Here is a 23,982-nt window from a genome sequence, read left to right as displayed (position 1 = left end):
TCTACTGTGCAACAGCCTTGAACAAGATCCAGAATTTGAGTAAGAAAACTGAACCATGCATAGGTGGGCCTTATCTAACCCACTTTAGATTCCTGTGTCAACTTTATGTTCATTAAGCTCCCTCTGTAATCAAGAAGATAGAGGGTGATTTGTTTCAGGAAAGATCAAAGATACCTGGGGTAAATCTCCTACTGTCAGGTGAGAGAGTGTAGAACACTGTCTCTGACTAGATGCCAAACATTCAGATGGAATTTAAGTCAGACAAGTTCACTTGCACATACCTATTTTCAGCATACACAGATAGTACTCCTCTGTAACAGGAAAGTCCTGAACAGAGTATGTGAGACATGGAATCACATGTGATCATGGATTCACAGTAATTTGTTGGCTTAGGTTGGAGATTCACATGCAGGGCATGGGAGATGCAATCATAAAATGGTTAGGAAAGAGCAAGAAACAGATGGTTGTAAGTTGCATTGTTAAAATACTTCATCTAGGGTTGTTATGATGGCAGAAAGTCTGATCTTTATTATAAATTCCAAACTACACAAAGGACTTTACCCTTTTCAGGTGTGCTTCTTCATGAATGGAAAAAGTGTTGCAGGTTGCCCTTCCCAACTTGACACTGTTTTGTCTGAAACTCAGTGCCCAACTAACTGAATTAGCACATGCAATTATGAGCCTTTCACCAGGGTGATGGTTCATCTATGTAAGCAATAAAGTTGTCTCCCAGATCAACGCACGTCAGTGCAGCATTTCTGAACCTTCATGTAAAAAGCACCTTGAGGTTCACCTATGGCCTTGTCATTTTAGAATTTCTCTTTGTTTGCCTGCTTTTTGAAGTAGGGTCTCCCTACCAATTTTGACAGTGCATTTAAATTACTGCAGCTCTAGAGCAGGTCCAAACTTAAGTGAAGATATTCTGCTTTTCCTTTGTTTACTATTTCTTGACTGTTGATGTTTCAGCTGTCAGCATGCACATAGCATGAATATTTTTTTGTTTTTAAAGTTTTGAAAAGGAGATAGAAACCTACTTCTGGCTTCATTTCTTTTTTTTTCCTTAAGTGTGATATGTGATGACAAGTAGTTCATGTAAAAGTCAATCTGTGGTCAGCCACATCTAAAATTGAAAACCTTATGGCTTAACTTTGCAGGTGACCATGATAATCCTACTGAAATAAACTTTAATTGTTCTGTACTGCTAGTAGTGACTATACTATTGCTATTGCTGTACTACTAGTGACTGTACTAATGACATGAATATAGTGACTCCACTCCCCAAATTTGGTCACCCGTTTGATAAACATTTCATGAAAATTGAGAGCATGTGCAAAAAATTTAGGAAAGGTCTCTTTCTTATATTTAGTGCTCTAAAATGTACCACTGTAAATTCCACCCAGTTTTAATTTTGCCATTACTATCTTGCCTGGTACATTTCATTGTGGGATGTCATTCAGTGTGTGTAATGGGTCTTTCATTTCAACTTATAAATGCTATCTAAAATGAGAAAGTTGTTTTTATACCACTTCTTTCTTGAATTTCTAAAATTGGAAAGAACAAAAAAAGGGTACACATTTCTCACTGTGTCAGTGAAATAAAATGGAGAAATGGTGACATTTTAAGTTTTATCTTTGTTTGTTGGGGGTTTTTTTAGACACATCTTTTTGCAAATTTATGAAATACTTGGAATAAACTAAAGTCTATTTTCTTATTGACTCCAGAAGAGCAAAACCTTACTTCTTATGTTTTACTTCACATTTTCAGTCTAGCCCAGAATCAGTGAGAGCAATCATGAGCAGTCTAAAAACTGTTTATCCTCTAGCTTCTAATAGAGAGCAAAAACAAGTGGAGAATTTTTCAAAATAAACAGGTTTGTATAAAATCTACATCCTTCTTTGCAAACCCGATCGGGTAGAGAAAAGGTGCTGATGAGTTTTTTTCAAGAGATCATTCCTAACCACTTCCTTCAATGTCAGATTCAGACAGAAATCCAGCCTTTCAGATATAATTTCTAGCTTAGTGATTTCAGGTAATCACCCAACCTTTTGACTGCAAACTCAGCTGTAGTACAGTTTGTCGTAGCTGGGTCCTGATTTTAGAAGAAAATTTTTGTGATTAGTCCCAAGATGCTGCAAGCTGGCGAGCTCTGATTTCAAATTTGCCACCTCAGCGACTATTAAAGTCAATTCTCCTTTCCACAGGTAGTGTTATATAATTAACTTCTTTCTACCAAGACATGGAAGCATAGCTATGTGAAAGGCAATTTTTTTTTCTGCTGACCATTTCACATTGGTGTAAATTTTAATATGAATTAGAAGTTCCCTCCTTTCCTTACATCAACCAAGTTGTGAATTGCTGTTTTTCTATAATATGTCAGACCTTATATATATATGACCCAGGGCAGAATTTGAGCATCTCAGATGGGATCCATGCACAAACTGTCTGTGGCACCGCGTCACCTCAGATTTAGATTTCCTCTGCTATGTGTCCACTTCTGTATAGAGTGGAGTTCTTGACATTGCCAGTAAACTCTTACTGGCACACATGGGGCCTAAACTAGATTCCTAAATCTCTGAAGTGACCATATGGCTGATGAAAAAATCATTTACTATTTAGTGATCTTACTCATATAGCAAATAATTATAGGAGATCTGAGAAAGAAAAAATAATCAAAATAATTGTTTAAGAGTCCAACAAATACCAGAGGAAAAAACAAATCCTGCACCTCTCCTCTAGAACTTTTAGTGTGATTTTTTGCAGTTCTCCTGAGCAGTGAAACTGTATCACTGACAATTAATAGTTCTTCCATACCTGTTTCCATCTGCTACTGCAATTCCAGGCTTAATTATAACCCCCAGCAGCTATTGTGAAACAAAACGATTTTTAGTTGTATTTCATTTTAAAAAGTGTAAATAATTTCCAAGGGGAAAGTTGAAATCTCATGACATAAATATAAATATAAAATGGAGATCTTAAGACATCAGATACTTCATACTGCTGATAGATAACTCCTGTATCATGTTTGAAGCAGAAGGAAACAGTTTTTCTGATTCTCAGGTTTTACTTCTTTCTGTCTTTTTCATTTTCATATGAAGTGTGTCTTTTCCTATCAGAAATTTGCTGTCTTGTCTCATGGAATGAAAGCAGTAAATACATATCATTATATCTCCCTTCACCCTGCCTCTAGCCTCCTTTCTCCAAAGCTAAAGGATGTACTTTTATTGGAAAATATCAGTTGCAAATTCTGATATTAAAGTAATAAAGATAATTGTCTAATTTCCACTGAAAGTATTAATAAAATATCCAGAAGCTCAAAGTAGGGTTACAGTTTCCAGGGCATTTTTAATAATTAATAGCTGTGTGATAACACAGACAGTAGTGTTGCAGACATCTCCATGATCTCAGCATATAAAAGTGTTTTCTGTAGCAATCCTGAAGCACTGTTATGTTGAACTGTGGGAAAGACTGCTGACATTTTTATTACATACCAAATGTAGAAAAAAAAAGATGAATGAAAAATTTAAAGGCATCATAAATTTGGTCCAGACATAATTCTGGCCAATTATATGTTGTCAGGTTCAACAGCCAAAAAAAGCAAAACAGATGGTAAACTGTTAAAGTACTCAAAATATCATGAATATTAGTAGGTTACAGGTGCTATGCCTCATACATATTATGGGATAACTTTGTAGCCATGCTTTTGTTTGTTTGTTTGTTTTAATTTGTGCTTTGTGCTTCTAATTTTTGTCAGACCAAGCTGGGCCTTTTGTGCCTCTTATAAGCGAAATTCAGACTGAGAATATATTGAATTTTTGAGGTTGGAGAATATTGATTTAGACAGAGGTGAAAAGTTAGACCACTTGAATCACTTCCTTGAAATGAAAATACCAAAAACACCAGAAAGGAGAAAACTCAACTGCTTTTGTTTTGCTACAACACAAATTGAAAAAGTATCTTTGAAATAGAAGAATTTTCATCTGGAGAAGAGATATGGACCAGATAAAACCCCAAACCATTTAAAAAATTAGATTTTAGTGAAAAGAATAATGAAAATCTTCATTTTATCCTTTTCTTTTCTGTCCTTACCACCTGCAGCTTTTACAAAGTCTTAGTTTAGGTCTTAGACTTCAGACTGAGATTGTGCTGATTACAATTAAAAGAATAAATTAAAGCAAGACCATAAACTTAGTTAATTGCAGTACTTAAATTATTGTTAGTCTATAAAAATGTTGTAAGGACAAATTTATTTTTTTGTTCAGTGCTAACTTTGATATGCCTTGATTATAGCTGCAGAATATACAAAATGGAAGGAAATTGAAGTGCATGCACTTAAAGCTATGAAATTATTTCAGAATGTTTTGTACTAAATCAGCTATATAAATGGCAGCATTATTTTTTTACATATTTTTCAATAAATTTAGTTCTCCTTCTGTTAATCAAATTATAATATTTAAACTGAATGGTATATATTATATTATGCATTAAAATAATTCTTAATTTTGTTTTGTCTGGAAGTTAAGCAGTTATAAGTTTTTAAAAAGCACAATTAAAGAATGAAACTCAAAATTAGCATTTTGGACCTCAGAGCAGCTAAATGAACATATAATTATGTGCACCTAAATATGTGTGTAAAAATAAGTTGAAACAGTTTGCTGTAAAACCATACAAAAAGATCACTTAATAGCTAGAATAATTTCATCTGAGATCACTAAAAATATTAGGAATTTCCAGCTGAATCAATCTGCACTTGGAAATGTATGTAAATGTTTAACTATATGTTTTGTACTATTACTGGGCAATACAGTGGTATTCTTAAACCCATAGTGCATGAAGTAGTTGGAGTTAAGTGTAGAATTTAGCACACACTGGGATCTCTTCAGCAACACTCTTGTCCAGTAACTGAAGAGATAGGCTGAAGGGATTTTGTCCTAGGAAAAAAATATTTTTCGGATAAGTAGAGCATCACCTGCAGAGTGGGTCAGTGCAAAATGCCAGGGTGGGGTGGAGAGGAGTTCAAGTAGTAATAGTGTTGTGAAAACAAGAAATTACCAAATATTTGCAGGCTTGACTCCAGCAGGTACTTCCAGACATCTGGTGGGAGCCTGATTTGTCTTGTTCACTCCCGGAGTGAAAGGAGGCCAGGTAAGTTCTGGAGGCCAAATAGTTCTCAGCAATTTACATGGCAACTCCCCTGTCTTAAGTGAAAATAACCTCAGGCTTTCTTTCTGTTTCTCTCATGTTGTTACCTGCATTTTGATTATAGTATACCATGACAAGGCTGAAATCTGAATTATCAGAAGGTACAACACTTCAAGGCTTTGCTCTTCCCAATCCCTTTTTGTCAAGTGATCTGTATCATCTTTCTCATCTCCCAAACCACTCCCTCGCTGGAGCTGGTTACCCGCTGCTGTTTCCCGGTGGTAGTTGTGGTTTTCACTACCCTTTGTTGGATATGTCAAAACTACATAAACTTAATTTGTTTGTGCAGCTCACCTCTTAATACACCCTTTCATAAACCCAGTTAAACAAACATAATTTCAGCCTTTTGATCTCTTATCTTGTCTAAACCTAGATACTTTGTCTTCACATAAATTTGGGAAAGATCTCTTTCAGTGGAGGATTTCTTTCATTCTTAGTCTTGAATATTCCACTCCTTTGCTGCTGCTGTCATTCACTGTGATTTATTGTTTTTATTTCATTGAAGGCTGTTACATGACCACTCTGCTCCTTTCTGCTATTTGCACTTCTGTGTGCTCAAATATTAAATACTGTGTTCTGAGATAGCACTACCTTTTAGGAACTTGCTTTTCACATGATGCTGGTTTTTTTGCACTTGAAACTCTGCAATGCAGTGCCCTTAAGAACGGATTGTTTTTCTTGTTTGTCCAGGCTCAGTGACACACTTTTAGGGGAGAAACATGCAATATTATACAAGAAACACATTTATTTCCCATCTCTTGTATGGGATTGGGGTAGCAGATAGCAAATGTGTACATAGCGTACATAGTCTCTCCAGTCTGCTCCAATCTGCTATTCCCTATTTACTGTAAGTTATCTGAATGGGTTACCTTCAAACTAAATGAATGGTGAAGTTAATAATTAAAAGATGGTTCACAGAAACAGAAGAAAAAGGTTCTTTTAAAGTTTTGGTGATTGTCACTTAATTGGCAATATTTGGCTAGATGCACTTAGGGATTTTCACTTGTGGCTCCTGGCTGCCAAATGTACAAAGCTGGTTTTGCACCAATTCCCATGATTTCAGCACAGAGGGTTTAGCCAACAAGACTTGCTGGTTTTGCACTAAATCTTCAAACTGTGAAGATGGAATTTCCTGTGTAAGGGGATGAGATGTGTGGTCCCTAGAACAAGGCTGCCCTGATACTGAACTGAGAGGGCTCCCTGAGTACCTCCACAATTTGCATCTCTGTAACTCTTTTACGAATGTCTGCACAAAACTCTACTTCCACCAGTAAGTGGCTGCTACCAAAGAAAAGGAAAGCAGAGGTACTTCAGCTACCTCCTTGGCATTGCGAGTTAAACAGCGCTTGGCTATGGCTTCCTCCTCCCAGCTGACTCGAAGGCTGCTTGTCAGCATCACAGGAACAGTTGCTGTGTTTCAGCTTTAGCAGTCTTTGTTAGGATGTAGCATCCATTCAAACAGTCTCTCCCACTCCTCTGAGTCTGTTGTGACTGCAGTTTGCCAGTCTTTGGACACAGCCATGTGCACAGCTAGGCTCTCTGGGTGGGCAGCGCTGATGGATTATTTTGGCTTGGCTGCACTTTAGCAAAGCTGTAGGGAAGAGGTGTATGCAGCAGACTGTTGCTGTAGCTTTGTAATTTCTTTCTCTGCACTCTCAGCGTCAGGACTGACTCTTATGTGCCAGCAGTGGCTGAGAGCACTACTTCATAATTTTGATTCAGAGCTTTTTATTTTTTTTGTTTTTTTTTTTTTTTCTTTTGTAAGATACATCTAGGCAACATTTAGCAAAAAGACCCCAAAACTTAAACACTTGTTGCTTATAAATGCATCTTATCATATCATACCTTATCTATTCAGTGCAGAAAGACTTTTGTTTCAGTGCAGAAGGATTTTTGTTTCAAGGATGAAGCACATGTTTTTTGGCTTATCTGGATTGAATCAGATTAGTGAAGAATTTTGTTCTGATAATATTTTTGTGCTCTGGTGTCTAATACAAAAAAAAATATCAGGTGATCAGGCTGCTGTTTTCAGATGTCCAGTGCCACAAAATCTTGACTTACCCATTCTTTGCCTTTGTTGCTAATTAAGATGTTGCTGAAGAAATTCTAGAGAAATAACTCTCTTTAATAATTTATATTCCCAGTTGATCATTCTAAACCAAAAGTTTCTTTATATACATTGTATGTGGAGAAAGGAGCAATGAAATAGAGTGTGTGCCATCTAAAACAAATAAATGTGGAAAACCAAGAAAAGTATATAAAGGAAAAAAGGCTACGTAAAATTTACTTCTCCAAGAGAAAAGAATCTTAGAAAGGAGTAGTATTGTAAAATGAGAATTTGTGACAACTAGCCCAGCCACCATTGTTTCTGCAGATAAGAAGAATTTCAGAGGGTTGTTCAGTGGGTAGATTGGTTTGGAAGCTAGCATAAGAACCATATTTTTAAAAAAATTATTTTCTTCAAAGTATGATTTTTTTTTCAGATTCCATCAGGACAGCAATGTAAGAGTTGTGCCAAATGTAGGAGGCGTGTTTCAGGGAAAGAAAAACAGTGCAGGGATATGTTTCTAATTGTTATAATTTTAGGAGGAAAAAAATTAATTTAAACATTAGTTGTTGACAGCTAAAATATTGTTGTCTGCTTTCTACCCAGTTCTAGAATGAATGCAAAGAGATTAAACTCTATCCTAAAACTATGAAACTGTGGAATATCTCCCCCCCCCGTTTCAAAGAGAACACTATGTTGCCATAAATCAAAGCTGGTATAAGGAAATTATGGTTGAAGTCTTGGGAGCTCATTTGCTTGAAGATAACAAGTGCCTGCTGTTGATCTGACTGTTTTTATATTGATGTTGCACAATGAGTCATGTTTTACACTTTGGTAGATGTGGCTCTGCACAAGAAAATTATTTGATCCTCATTTGCCATTAATTAACAGTTGTGTGTACATTCCTTGAAAATATATTTTTGTATTAATGTATATTTTATGTCTTTTCATTCTTTGATATTTTGTAGAATGTCAGTCTTCATTTTATTTAGCCTTAGTAGTTGCTTAGTGATGGAATTTTAGTTTTTTAAGCCTCTTCTAAAAGTAGATTACTTTGCCACATATTTTAATGCCTTTCCTTAAGTGTTTACACTTCTAAAAATATTTTGGAAGCAACTCCAGATATCTTCCTAGAAGATAGTTAGAACACAGTGCTATTCAAATTCATTTGTTTATTTGTGTTCACGTTACAGGCTTGCATGTGTGTATAACTTGTGTACTTGTTAAAGTTTGGCCGTTTCCCTTTGCAGGCCTGAAGAAGGGCTTGTGTGCTTGAAAACCTGTCTGCTTTTTCAGATGCATAAGGCAGTGTAATAAAAGATGTTGAAACAGAGCTTGTGATGACTGTATCTTTTACTGCAAGTGATACAAAAGTGGTGAAAACTACAGGGTAACATTTACAAGTAAAGCAAAAAAGTGAAACTACTGAATATGCTTCCAGCTTATTTTCATAGTGGGCAGCAGGGGGAACAATGAAGAAGTCAGAATAATGTAAATGTAAAACATCAGTAATTGGTTCTCTTATGAAGCCAAACATGAAGGGATTTTCCTCATTGAGTTTGTTTAGGAAGGGTTCATTATAAAATCTGAGACTTTTAAACTTTACCCTTTTTTACAGAGAACAACTTCCTGAACTATCTGTACAAGATATTTTCTGTATGCATTAACCACTGATTTAACATCTGTGTCAGTCAAAACAGAAAACAAGAATAACTAGTGAGTTCCCTTTGGATAGAAGTTCTCACTCTTCTGTATTAAGTGTGTTTTCCTTATCAATACTTGTAAATGTGATGTATATGTCTTACAGCATCAAGTTTTCATCAAATAGATTTGTGTGTGTGTATAAGGGACTTAAGAAGTGAATCAGAAGTGACATAAATCAACAAATGAGGTGATTCAGAAGTGTTCTCGAAAACAAAATACTCACAAGTTTTAAATTCTCAAGGCAATTGATTTTGCCTAGCTCTGTATGGACAACTTCCCAATTTCAACTTGAGGTTTCTCCGGGGTTCAAAGGGACAAATAATATCCATAATCTCTCAAAGAAAGATGTAGATTCCACCTTGAAAATATATACAGTGGGTTACAGATGTTACAGAAAACCAGATTTTCTGCAGCTTCTAGTGTACAGAAGTCTGGATTTTATTTTTCAATGAACTGGACCCTTAGCTAGTAAAGAAAAGCAGTTTAAAATGTACTTTGGCAGCTTTAGTATGCTCAAAATGTACACTTATTGCCATATCATATCAAACACATTTGTAGCCTCTTTCACGCTAAACTTTTCTTAATGTGCTTTACAGAAACAGATCAACATATTAAAGGGACACTGTCAAGGCTGTTAGTCCTAAAAATTGACCTACTTTGACACTGGTCCCATACTGAAGCTTTTAGTTCTGAGATTTGTTCTGTGCCCTTCTTCCTGGATAACTGCTCTACTCAAAGTCTAGACATAAAAAAATGTACAGTCAAATAAATTTTGTTTCAAAAAAGGGAATTCTAGAAAATATGATGATTTGGAAAATTCTAATTCTGTGATCTTCAGCAGTGTTTTTTCTTAAGATGCAGGTGTAATTGCTGTCACTGTCAAGAGGAGATCCCAGTGCAAATAAAATGTGTGACTCAGAGGGCTGAATGTTTATGTCCTGGCAGGTTGATAGATACAGAAGTGAGCAAGATCTATTGGAGTGCTGCATGGAGTAAGAAGTCCATTCAGCCCAAAAGTTTGTTCTGGCTCCTCAGACTTAATAGCCATCTTCCAAAAGGTGACTTGTGTTTTCCTGGAGCAGGTATTCCCTGCTTTCCCACAGATTAGGAACTGTATTAAAATGAGTTACTAATTAACCATTGAAATTTTTGGTAGTGCCAGGAGCTTAGCTGCAGTGATTCAGTAAAACTATAGTGCAACTCATTGCATGCCAGACTGGTAAAATAACATCACAGACTGCTGAATTTATTGCCATGACTATCTTGATAAAATCCTAACTTTTCTCTAGTGATTTATATTATTGAGAAACATTAATTTAAAAAAAAAAAATCATAACTTTGATACAAATTTCTGTAAAGAAAAAGAAATGGGGTTGTACCCCAGCAATTCTGGATTACACATGAATACCTAGCTCATGCTGTTTGCTAATTGTCAGTTAGTTCATAATGACGGGCATTCTGAAGTACAGGGCAGAGATACGTTTAAATACAACATGCACTGATCCAAGATATGGACATCCATTTCAAAATCCAAAATTCATATTTCTATTCTGGGCAATTCTGTTACAAAAATCCAATTCTGAGTGCATGGCTGCACATGACTGACATCTCATCCCCTCTCTATTTGTATTGGCTAGTAATATTAAGAAAAGAAATTACTTATAACTGATGTTTTCATGACAACAGACCTGATGTTTTTACAGGAAAGCTGACATTTGTAAAGTCTTGTGCCAAATCCCATGCCAAGTCCCAGATTTCCCAGGAGGTGTAATCTGGCAGTGGTTTTGCTGGATCTATACCAAAGAGAGAATTTAACATCCTCTTGCAAATAATTTGCAAGCCAATGCTACTGGGAAGCAAGTGAGCAGTACCTGTTCATCTGCATTAATTGGTTTAATGTATTTGATAGAGAAACATTTTATTCCATAATTCAGTCATACTGCTTCTCTATCACACCTGTGTAGTTTACAGAAAGACTCACACTTTGTTTCAAAAACCTAGTTCAAAGAAATAGAATAGCATTGCTATTTATTCTGCTACAGTATTTCTTCAGTGGTTCAATATCTACTAATGCTTCATGGTACTAATATTTGGGGATTTGGCTGTCATCAGAAATGAAGTCCTTACTTTAACAGAGATAGTATATTGAGAAGGTTATAGACTTGCACTTCATTTTGTAATGTCAGAAAAATTTGCTATGTTTGATTTTTTTTCCTTTGCTCTCTTCTTTGGGGAATTAATTTCTACAACAAATGGACATTACTGTTGGATTTCAGAACTGATTCTGTGCAGTTTTCATGGACGCCTCTGGCTAGCTGAAGGCTGCCATCGTATAACTCTTGCTACCAGGCATGCTGCTTGGTTGGTCTTAACTCCCATTTTCCCCCTTCCCCTCAGGAAAATTCACCGAAGTTTGTATCCCTCCTGGCTAACCCCGTAGCTGTCTTAATAACCTGAAGCTTGTCCCCAGGCTAGCTGTCTTGGTGCTATCTCATCCTCTGTCTTGCAAACCCAAAAGGAGTTAATGTGACTTCAGCAGAGGGTCAGGATTACCTGCTGTCGGCTCTCTTCAGTGTTTCTGAGCTGCTTTTGGTCCTAACAGAGGCCTCTAGCAAGAGACGTGCCTGTTCTCTGCATGCCACTTCTGACAGCTCTTCTGTGTCCACCTGGAGTGTTGCTTATCACAGGGAAAGGGGAAAGTGATCAATACAGGGTTCACATATAGTTACAGACCAAATATTTAATGCAAACCCAGCACTTCACTTAGTTTCTGTCAGCATGAATGGAGTTGTGTGGCTGTTTATGGCACAGAGGAGTAGCAATGTGCTATTTAGTTCTTGTTACCACTTCTTTGAAAACCCTAGTGTATAGTCTCCATAATTCTCAGCACTTTACAATAAACTGGTAACTGAACAATTATTTGAAACTCAAACTTAAATACACTGAAGGGTGGTTTTTTTTGAGATCTGTTTCCAGTTCTTTCCATTTATTATCTTTAATTTTTGTAATTCTCTCTAAGTGCTATGGCTGTTATCATTTATATCTATACTCTGACTTCTCCTGCTTTTTTCAGAATTTTCCAGAAAAAAATGCTTTCTTCTTGCTCATGTCTGTAAACTGTTTTGTAACCCCAATACTCTGCATATGAATTTTTAGGTATGTCTCATTTGTATAATATTTCTCAAGAGCTTCACCTCATGTCTGCAATTTAACTCTTTTTTTTTAATCCTTTCAGACTGTTTTGTTCTACAGTGATTGCAAAAGTTAATAGTTATGTAAAACATTTTATCTAAGAAATCTGTAGTAGGGCAGAAGACAGAAGGCTGTTTGGATTCAAGCTTTGGCGTCTGGGTATTTGGAAAATCATTGCTGCCATCAGCTCCACAACTGTAAGATCATGTGGGACACTGTCACACCAACTTGCCTCAGCTACTGCTTCCCAAAACTGATCTCTACTGGGGAACCACAAGGTGCTTCACAAGGCAAGATATTTGCTTGTAGTTTATATTAAAAAACCCCGCCTTAAAACCAGGGAACAGTTAAGGTTGGAAGGGAACTTTGGAAACTGTCTGGTGTAACCTCCTGCTAAGGACATATATAACTTCAAGGTTAGGTCATGTTACTTCTCATGTTCTTCGTATTTCTTGTTTATATACCATTTATGTGTATAGTGTTTTACATATATATATTGTTTATCATACAGGTCTGTGTTCCACAAAGACATAAGAGCGCAACTGTACATTTTAGCGTGCATGCATACACTGACACACGTGGTATATTCCTGTTCAAACTGTGGTGTATTCCTATGAAACTATGAAATACAATTTAATATAATATAAATAAATGATTGCTTTACTCAGACTGTGAAAAATGATTACAATAGTCCTGAATGTTACTGCTTTAACAAAGACTTTTCACCTTATTTAGGCAATTTCCCTGCTAATTTCACGGCCTGAGGTCAATGTCCTTTACCTAAAAGGATTTCCAAAATGTAGGGAGCTGCATTTAATTAGTTGCGTGTTATTTTTTCCTAATGATTTCTGAGATGAATCAGTTAGTAATGATATTTCTCTTCTATTCTGGTTACTAATTTCTTATTTTAACTTCTTTTTGGTTCCAGGTTGACCTCTGCCTTGCTGCTAGAACCTGTTACTTGTGAAACTAGAACACATGATATCTTATTTGTCCCTGTTATTTTTGGCTTATGGAATATCTGATCTTCCTCTGGTTTTTTTTTTGTCTTAAGGTAGAACACTTTGCTGATTTATCTTTATTTCTCTTTCTATCATATTTAATTATTCACTTGTTTCAGTTTTAATGCCCTTTTTGCAGATGGACCGAAATTTGTGCTCTCCTGGGGTGGTCAGAGTGCTGTGTCTCTGCTACAAACATATTTGGAGGGATTCCTAGGAAAAGATTAAATATTCTCAGGAGTAGGAGAGAAAGAAACGGCAATATATTTGCAGTGATTCTAGCTGAGGTATGCTTGCTTCGCTTCATGTACTCCCAGTAGAGAGAATTTCTGTTGATGTTCCAATGGAAAGAGGAAATGTTCTAAGCATGCCATTCAAAGACAGATGTTTCTCCTTCAGTAAAAGGGGTCTGGTGGCCCTCTGTGACAGCAATGATATAAAAATGTTATTTACTTGATTTTTAATGAAAGCATCAAGTATTTATTTCACATCCACTCAAAAAAAAAGAGCTGTCGTAGTTTTTCTGTCCTGTACTCACAAGGAAATACAACCGCATTGTTCTGAGGTCTGACTCTGCACTTTTGCCTAATCAGAGCAATTTTCCTGCTTGTCATGCATAATATTACTACAGCTTCAAGCAATTAATTGGATAGTTCTGTACTAAGATATCCACAAACTGAAGACTTGTGGAGCATAATAGATGAGCTGTCTGCATCAGAACTGCAGCCTTAAAGATGACAACCTGCAACGTCCAGCAAAATTTCTTTCTTGAGTGGCAGTCCTTATTGCTGACATATATTTGATGTAGGCTAAGCATATCCATTGCATGTCAGTTTACAGACCTTTAATTCTGCAGACTTTTCAAATTTGTTTTGAAATTCTCAGTATGAGTTTTAGGATAAAGCCTCATAGACTGAGATCCTGCACAGCTCTGCTTGAAGATTACAACCTCATTATAAACCTCATTTTGTAAAAAAATGGAGTCTGGGTGTCTTTGACAAAATTTTCTTGACTTATCATGAAGTGCTTATGCACTGACTGGCTGTCATTCTCATCTTGAAGGAACTGATTTTGTTTAAAGCACAATGTAATGGTTTTGGTAGGGAGAGGTAACAGATGACACATGAGTAATAATGAAAAATGTGATATAAAATGATCCAAAGTGTAAGATTAAATTTCTCCAGTAGCTCAGAGTTTTAATGTAAGAAGCTTAACACAAAAATTTTTGTCTAAATATTTTTACAGTACTGAATAGAGAATGGTCTATCACTGTAGTGCCTGTTTGGATATTATTGGCCTTTGAATCATGGACAAGAGTGAAAACATGTCAGAAAATAAGAGCAACTGAACCAAGCAAACTCAGTTGGTGTGTAAACCTCTTAATCCAAAAGTGCCAGAACCAAGTGTGGGGCATACTTAACCTGGATAAAAAAATTACTAATCCGGATTATGCACAATTGTTATTATTTGAATAATCTTTTTTATTAAAACTTCTCTTTTGAAAGCCAGCTAGCCTTGTTAAAACTTGATGAAAATACACATTCTGGAGATGATAAAGAAGTGTGGTGACTAACTTAGAGATCAGGGAAGGCCAAAATTATGCACCCGTTTATATGCATTACTTCTTAGTAATTCTTGGTACTTCTTAATTAAGTTTGATTATGTGTATTAAGAGTCTGTACTTCCATTATAATCAGTAGTAACTTTCTCTGTCTGCTCTCATGAGTTACATAAAATGGGTAAAAGGCATGGAATACCTGTAATTCTCCAATGAGTGTTATGAGATCTGCTTTCAGATTTAGATACCTATGTATGATGGGTTGCATTCATATTCTCCCACTAACTTTTTTAGGTCATAATATCACATATTTTTTATTGTAAACCATTTATTTGATAACAGTTACAGTTTTCTTATTTAATACAGCCATCTCATAGCATCTTTTAAACTTACTAGTTATTTCAACTTCAGCAGTTAAATAGCTGTGACTATATTTTGAATGCCTATACTAGGGCTTTCTCCTTTAATTCTTAGATCTGTGGGGTGTTGCACACTTGCCCAGTACTGTGGCCTTTCTGTCCACATGCTTCACATAATTGATTCAAATCATGTTCAGGACAGACTAGAGCAATTTATGGAGCAACATGAACTTAGAGTTGTTAGCTCACTACTTTCTTCCCTTTTGTCCAGACTGGTCATGGCTGTTCCAGGATAAATGGGATTGGGTTGTGGCCAAGTAGATGCTGACAGTGTAGAAAAGAATCTAGCTGGACTGCTGAAGTCCTGCCCAGAGAACTTAGAGCTTGCCAACATCCTGCTGTAATTTCTGAGTCAGGTAATATCCTTTCCATAACAGCCATTTAGGAACAAAAAATCTTTTGAAACTCTTGATTGAGGGCAGCCATTGTCACATTAAGTAAAGTTCCTCTCAGCAATTAACAAATTGACTGGTTTCAGTAGTGCCAGGGCTTTACAGTCCTGTTTTTAGGAATTATAATGGTGTTCACTGTCATCCAGGAGGAGCAAAAAAGACAAAATGTTAAGAAAAATTGGTTTTTCTTTGTTTTTTGAATTAGATGCATTAAACGACAACAACAAAATGGCTAAAAAACAGTAAAAACAACAAAACAAAAATAATAAATGCTAAAGGTGAAACCTGTCTTGGAATAGAATAGGAGAGAAGCTGCAAATCTACATCTAAGGACATTTTTTATGCAGGGAAAAGATGTGGGCAACTTGATTATTTGAGGGGATTTGCTGGCATGAAGTTTAAGAAAAGCTAAAAAGGGAAAAACCCCACCTTGTCAGGCCTTGGTAGTACAATATGTAAGCAGCCTTTGTTGCTGTTACTGTAAGTGTATGTACCTAACTTGGTGCTAATAGCAAAGATGAAGCTTTCCATGTCAGTGTTAAATTGCAGAACTAGTGCTTTTTTTTGGGGGGGTGACCTTCCCCTTGCTGGTGACACATAATCCTTTGCCTTCACACATTGTCATAAACTACATTTTTCTCTTCCTGCTTTGCTCTGGCAGTATTTGTCATGTATCATTTCTTTCTGCCCCTGCTTCAGAGGAACAGGAGTTCAATCAATTCGCTATTTTTATTTGTGCACATTGTCCTCGTCCAGTCACTCTGTAGCACCTGACACTTTCCTTTTCCCCTTCCCCTCCCCCTTCTCCGTCTCTCTTTTGTAAAGGATTGAACTGTGTTTCATACCCTCATCCTTTCAAAATGCAGTGTACCTTTCTAAACGATGGCAACCTTCTGACAAGGCAAGGAGATGAGAAAGCTGAATGCCACATCAGGAGGACCTGCTCTGTTTGCTGTGACAACAGGGGAGGAACACACTGACTTTCTCCATTTAGGTCTGAAAGCCCCTCTGCTGTGTTTCTGACAGAGAGGGAGGGAAGGTGGGGACCCAAACTGCTGGTCCTCTTCTGTGCTGCCACTAAGCCCAGCCCTCATCACTCTCCCTCCCTCCCCTTCCTTCCCCTTTTTCTTCCTTCTGCCTTCCTAACAGCCAAAGAAAGGGCAAAGTAGAGAAGGTTTTTCTGAGAATTATGCAATTCATATCGAAATAGGAGAATTACCCTTTCTTGACCAAAAAAGCAGAGAGACTAAGAGAAGCTAATTTGTGTCGAAGTGTGTCACAGGCTCTGTGTTTGTGGATTCCAGCCTGGATAAGTAGTTGTTTTAGTCCTGAATTCTCTTTAAAGAAAAAGAACAATTCTCTTTTTTGTTTTTCTTTTGCCTAGTAAGCTCCTCATTTACATAAACCTGTCAAGTGTTATGACATTTAATGTTAAATAATGCCACTTTCATTATTTTACTGTGGGTCTGCTGCACTCTCTAAGAACCACTGGTATGAAATGTAAATTTTTCTGAGGGTGTCTTAACCAGGGACATGGGAAGAAACCCAGCAAAGAAGTCTGTTACAGGAACCATCAGAAGGGCAGACACCTTCCTGTCTCTGTCACTCCCTTGTGGGGCAATACTCTGACTGTTTGAACTTGCCTTGCAATAATATTCTCTAATGTCATCCTCAAAATCATGCTTTTGCCAACAGTAGTAACAACAGAAAAGAAAGCTTAAGCTGAAGTGCTCAGCTAGTCTATAGATGTTATTGCTAAGGAGCAGGAGATCAGGTTCAAGACTAAAAGGCAAAATCATAATCTCAAGGATTTTGTTCAACCTGCAAAGTGATAAAGGGAAATTTGAATGTCATTTTGTGATGCCAGAACTTAAATCATAAGAAATATGGAATATATGAAATATATGCAAACCTAAATGCTGAAAAATTTAGATACAGTTTTCCTACTGTTAACATAAACAGGAAAAAAAAATCTCCTTACACTATTTTCCTCTTTTTCTGCACTGTTCAGTCTGGAACTTCTGGTGCTGAAATACATTAAGAAGTAACAACATATCATGTTCATTCTGAAAAGTAATGCATATGCAATAGGTTGTGAATTAAAAACCCTGACAACTTTCTTGTGATGGATAAGTAATTTAATCTGTTTCATCTTACAGAAAGAGAAGATGAGACAGGAGGATGGTTGGAAAAGTTTTTTTTCTCTTCTTATTTCTGTATTCAATCTAGTATCTCTACTAAACCATAAGAGAGAGACTGTCCTCATAAAATTCCAGCTCAGGTTTGAAAATCCAGGTGTTCTGAATAAGCATAAAATTTTGTGTGCTCCCTTCTAAAAAAAAAGTTCAAAAGACTTAGAAGTTTTGTGTAATTGGGATAAGCAACAAGATTTCATGCTTAACCAAACAGTACTAAACCTCTCAGTCTTTGAACTTTTCCTTAGAAGGGAGCACTAGTTATAGAGATGGGAAGAGGGGTTCCAGGAAGGAGAAAGTATAGAGAAAAGAGAAGGGGTAACTGTGTGTGTCTGTGTTTTTCTGTGTGTGAATATGGAAGTGTCTTTTTGCAGTGGTAAGGAAGATTTACTTTGAAGGCAGCAAAAAAGGAAAAGATCATGGAAGTACTGCATGTACAGTCCAGCATTGTGTACAGGATTAAGCTTTTAGGTCCAGTCAAAGGAGCTAAACTTGTATTGCAGCACATGCATATTCTTGGTAAGTTTATCATAGTATTTGAAAATCAATCCATGTATATTACAATGGATTGGGATCCAACTTCAAATTCTGCTATAAAAATAGATATGAAATTTATGAAGTGATAACCTAATTTTCTTCCTTGCATTGAAAACAACAAAGTAACTGCATTAAGACAGGCTATTAGAATAACTGCAGCTCAGGATTGCTTGGCCTTTAAAGTGTTTTTCACAAATACAGATTGTTTCAATGAAATACAGGCTTGATGATTTTTAATCAGAACAGAATTTATAATAAAGTTGTTATATGCTCATGTTTACAGTGGCTAAAGCAATGATTTTAAGATAGGATATAGCAAGAAATAATAAAGTAATAGAATCAAAATTACTTTAAAAAGGCAAACATATCCAAATCCCATACCAGAATGAACTATGGCTGCTTTTTTGAGCTCTTTGATACTTTGGTGGTCAAACTGGAAGGTCTAATGGGAACTGTATCTTCTATGGGCTGAATGAAAGTAATGAATGTAATTCAGAAATTTGAAACTATGATTTAACTGAATACTCATTTAACTGACTTGAAAACTGTTTTCCTAAGTCGTGTTTGTTCACAACTACCCCTATTAGTGCCATCCATTAAGTATTCACTGAGAATCTAATTCTGATTTATTTTATTTGGATAACAAAGTTTTTATTGAATTCAATGATGAGAAACTTAGGTACCTTTAATATTCAAAACAGCTTATAACATATTTTTGAGGCTATATAAAAAGCATGCTAGGTGTTGTCAAGTCTAAATCTATGTTAAATTAGAGAATTCTGAAGTTAAAACTCACAGATATAAATTTAATCTAGAGAAGCTGACAGATTCATATGACATTGTAAATTACCATCACAGGAAAAGCCCCTGGCTTCATACTACTTTTTAAAGCATGGACACTCTAAGTTATGGCTTTTTGTATTGCTATGGTGAAATAATTTAACTGACGGTATTTGCATCTCTGGTACTTATTGATTTAAAAATGTTAAGGTTTATGAGTTGAAACTTGTTACTGAAATTTAAGAGTGTACTATACATATGTTAGACTAACTGTGCCATCAACTCAGTCAATTAATCTAGGTAACATAACTTCAGTTGCCTTGAGCATTGCAGGCTCAAAGCCTGCCTGAGAAACTCAGGAAATCAATTGCAAACAACCTTTAGGATGCTGTGTCTAGTCTGGTTCTGGTGTTGGTGCTGGATAGTGCAATATACACTTATATCTCTCTTCAGCAGTCAGTGCAACTGTAGGGGAGTTATACACTTTTATACACGGATTTTTAAAGTAGTTTCAGGTATTTAGACACCCAAATGTTATTAGAATTCAGTAAACTTTGGATACTTATCTGCACAAGGGTTTTTAAATTATTATTTTTTAAATACCTGCAATTTAGGTGGCCATTGCTGGTCAGCCAAAGTATCATTTTTTTTCATTCATGACTGTGGGTTGTGGCAATTTGATAATCTGAATGATAAGAATCAGTCAGAATGTCACATAAGCTTCAAGTGAAGTGACTGGACATCAGTCTCAATACACAAATCAATTTATGCTCCAGTTTCTCAGAAAGAAGCAGGAAAAATTTCATCCTTTTCCTAGCTACATAGCATTGCTATAAGAATTGCTCCCCATCTTCTAATAATTGAATATCATGTGACATCTTGCTTTGATCTCAAAATTTCAGCAATTTCTGAAAGTGAGAGAATTGTTATGAACAATCCCTGCTGGAATCTTGCATTTTTACCCACTGGGTCTCAGTCACAAAATTTAAGTGTTTTGTAGTGGACCAGTGATGTAAACTTGCTGTAAATTCTCTTTAATTTGGAGGGTTCGCCACTACCAAGGGTTGACTGAGGACAAGAAAGTCCTTGATGTAACGAATGGAGTCAAGTCAGTTGACCAAAAGTAGGTATCTACTGAAGGGTTCTTCAGGGAACTGATTTGAGGTTTAATTCATTAGCCAAAAAAAGGCCTGTCTTGTCATTGCAGACAAGCTAATGTATCCCAACCTGCTTTTTGCTGCCATCCCAGAGAGACTAAACTTCCCCATAGGACCTGTGTCATATCTGCCTTACAAACATCTCAGATAGCCCAAACAGCTCTAGATGCCTGTGTTTAGACAACTGATTTGAGACATCTGTCTCCACTGACAGAAGCTTAGATGGTCATTCACTAAATATAGACTCCTAAATCTAAACCAACAAAAGAATCCCACTCAAAATGTCATGGCAATCAGTGTTTACTTTAGCTGTTAAATGGTTAATGAATATCCGAGACAGAGAATCAGCAAAGTCACAAAACTAGCGGCACATTGAATTTATAAACAAAAAAATCTTCTACTGTAAATAAAAACAGGTCTTGGTAAATAAATCAAAAATGTCAGACCTTTTGAACCAAGTCTTAGGCATCACTGACTCAAATTCTATACTGCTTCACAACTCACAAAATAACATCAACAAGAATCTGCAGATACTTTATATGTATAAGAAAACTTGCCTTTTGGGTAATTCTTTCACTTAAAGTGCTGAAAATTTGAGAGGAAATCAGGATGTCAATTATTACAGGATTTGGGGTAAAATTAGTTTGTGGATTTATCTATTTCTTGAATCACATTTTTTTCTTAATAAAAAATGTTCTTATTTAGATGATCTTGGTAGAGGGTAAAAGTTCTTGACCAGATGCTGCTTGTCTTGCTTCAGTTCACTTAAATAGTGTAAGTACACAGTAAATAACTGCACTTAGGAGTGAGGGAGAATCATACCAGATATTTCACCTTTTCTTCGTTGTCCCTCCCAAACTATACTGGGTGAAGACAAACATTTCAGCTGAAAGAAGTAAAGTGTGTTGCTTCAAAATCTTATTTATCATACAGTTTGGTGTCTTTTCTATTTGTTATTTGTTGTTTGATATAGTAAGAGGAACCAGGAAAACCTGAGGCTGTTTTAGACACTGTGGAATGAATGTAATTCCCTACTTAAAGAAGGCATGACCTTAGTACAGAAGATAAGACAGATAATGGCAAGAAGGATAGGGCATCCACTTGGTGGTAGTATTTGAGGGTCATTCCAGCTCCTCAATATATAAAAGCCTTATTTTATTTTGTTTTGTTTTTCAGGAATGATTAGATGAAGGGAAAGCAGTAGAGTGAGAAAGGAGGCAGGAAGTGGAGTAGGTTAGAAGAGAAGAGGGAAGGGATCTTTGCATCATTTTCCTTCAGGCTACTTGGCAGTCTTTTGTTTAGGGTTTTTTTTTTCAGATTCGCAGTAAAGCAAAAAGTACTTTGCAGGAGTTTGCTTGTTTCATAACAGTATCAGTGAACTTTGAACATCTCTCTCCACCATCTTGCCATTGAATCCTCATACTTCCCTGTAGTTTGTGGAAGCATCAAAGGAATGGTTGCAGCATTGCTTTTACTTTTCTCCATAGTGCTTCAACCAGAAATTATCTGGCTTTCTCCCTATCTTGTTTTGGAAAGGAGTGTGCAACTGGGACAAAATTATTAGCAGTAACAGTCCAGTAGTCTATTTTACTTAGGGTATCTTTGTCTCCACCTTTTTTTTTTTATTCAAAAGCTTGAAGACCCTGAGAAGTTACAACAATTATCACTGAAGGTCTGATCCCTGTTAGATGGAACCTCTCTGTGTTTCAGTATTGGGCTCCCCACTTACAAGACGGTGTTTGCTTGGAAAGCTGCTCTGAGAAATCTGCTGTGATACAGATAAGGTATCAAAATAATATAGATGTAGATATTTCCACTCAGCCAGGAATACTGTATTTGCATGGTTAATTTGCACGTCTTCCAAACAAGAGTGCCACATCAAATTGCACTGTCTTGCTGAAAGTATATTCCTATAGGAGTAGCAGCTCTTTGCAATGCTTGTAACAATGGATAATTATTTAATTGATTTTCCCACTTTGGTGGGCATTACAGACAACAATGTCAGTCACAATGTATTCAGGAGAAAAAGTCATAAGGAGGATGATAAGGTGTAAGAAGGGTAAACTTATAGTCAGATTAGGATACCTGAAAGTTTACGAGTCTAGTCTGCAGAGAAAGAGAGATTTACTTCTTTTCTATTAAGATGTGTTGGACACTGCCATACTTTTGTTTCACTTATATTTCATCCATTTTTCTCTCTGGATGTGTGAGAAAACTTACAGTGACCTGATAAATAAAATAACGATGCATTGCTCTCCTATAATTGCTTGTCTTCTGTGAATGTTACAAGTCTTGCTATTTTTTTATTCAGGGAAATGATGCTGTGTTTTGCTGAGATGAGGCTGTATGATATGTACTGACAGAAAGGGTCGTATCTACCTGGATCAGAATAATATTCAAGATGGAAGGTTATGTTCAAATGAACCTATATAACTGTCTAACTGTATTAACATCCTCCTTCAGCCACGATTGTTCTAATGAGAAATGCAAACATTATTTTAAATTGTATGTAATATATATTACAAGATATCGTTATTATCCAGATTAATGCTTTCTACTCTATTAAATAAGCTGAACCATATTCCAGGCAAGTTAATGCTTATACATCCTATGAAATGGATTGAATCCTTCTCCTGTTTTTCTAAGCCCAGTGTATGTAGCAAGAAGCTAAATCATTTTCTGGCTTTTGCAGGTTGCTAGTAGCTCCTGAAGATTTTCAAAACATAAAGAAAGGGACATCTGGGCCTTGAAGTTGCTAGTACTCAGAAAGTAGTGGGAGTTTCAGAAGTATAAGTGGTTGCAAAGAGACTTACAAAGTTTGAAAGAGTTTGCAAGAGTTTACACTCTTAATAACTCCTATTTTTCTCTTGTTCATTTGATTGTTTTTATTAACTTTCCAATCTCCTGGCTCCCAAGTATGAAACTGATTAGTGACCTGGCCTTACAAGTTTATGCCCTTAAGACAGCATTTCCAGTAACACTGATCTTCTAGTACTTTCTAGCAAGCCTCACTGATAGCTTTATGTTAATTTTAATGAGGTCTAAAGCCACAAATCCAAAATTCTTTGCTTCTGTATTATTTTAGATCTGAATCTCCTTGAGATTATTTTTTTCCTTTGCTCCCATTGGCAGATGAGTGAATATCCCTTCGAAGCAAGCAAAGCACATAATTACTCACATGAAAAGCAAGCTCTTTGGGAGAATTCTCAGCTAAACCTACCCCTTAGAGAAAAATAGGAAGGGCACTGGAAATTAGATAAGCTGCACTTCAGACATGAACAAACACATTTATCAGATAATTAGTAGATACTTTTCTATGTCTTTCTGGCACCAAGATCCAAAAGCAGTGCTAAGGCAGGTAAGCTCATCTGCTGAGAAAAGCCCTGTGGCTGCAACCGACTGCTAACTTGAGAGGGAGAAATGTCCTCTATTGTAACTCCTTGCATGCTTCAGACACCCAGTGTTCTTTGTTGTGAGTTTTCAGCCAGTGTGACCTGTTCTTCTCCCATAAACTGGAAGGCAAGAACTCTCACATCCAGAGAAAGAGCAGCCCCCTGTGAACTGTCTGCCTCTCACAGGGGAGAAACCCCACCTTAAAAAACCTGAGTGAGGTATTTTGGGCAGAGTGAGGTGAGGCAGCAGAGATGCTGAGCAAAATTATCCAGAAATAATTTCTAGGTCTAATTTCTTCTTAGAAATAGGAACTGGATATGCTATCTACAGACAGGCTCAACACTTATTTTGGCAGAAGCTGGTGTATCAGCTAATTTACTGCTGAGATGGATGGCTCCAAAAAGTTTG

The sequence above is a fragment of the Corvus kubaryi genome, unplaced genomic scaffold (assembly GCF_017639235.1).
Source record: "Corvus kubaryi isolate FWS band 111438036 unplaced genomic scaffold, C.kubaryi_AGA036_p1.0 68, whole genome shotgun sequence".
Taxonomy (NCBI): Eukaryota; Metazoa; Chordata; class Aves; order Passeriformes; family Corvidae; genus Corvus; species Corvus kubaryi.
This window is presented reverse-complemented; position numbering follows the sequence as displayed.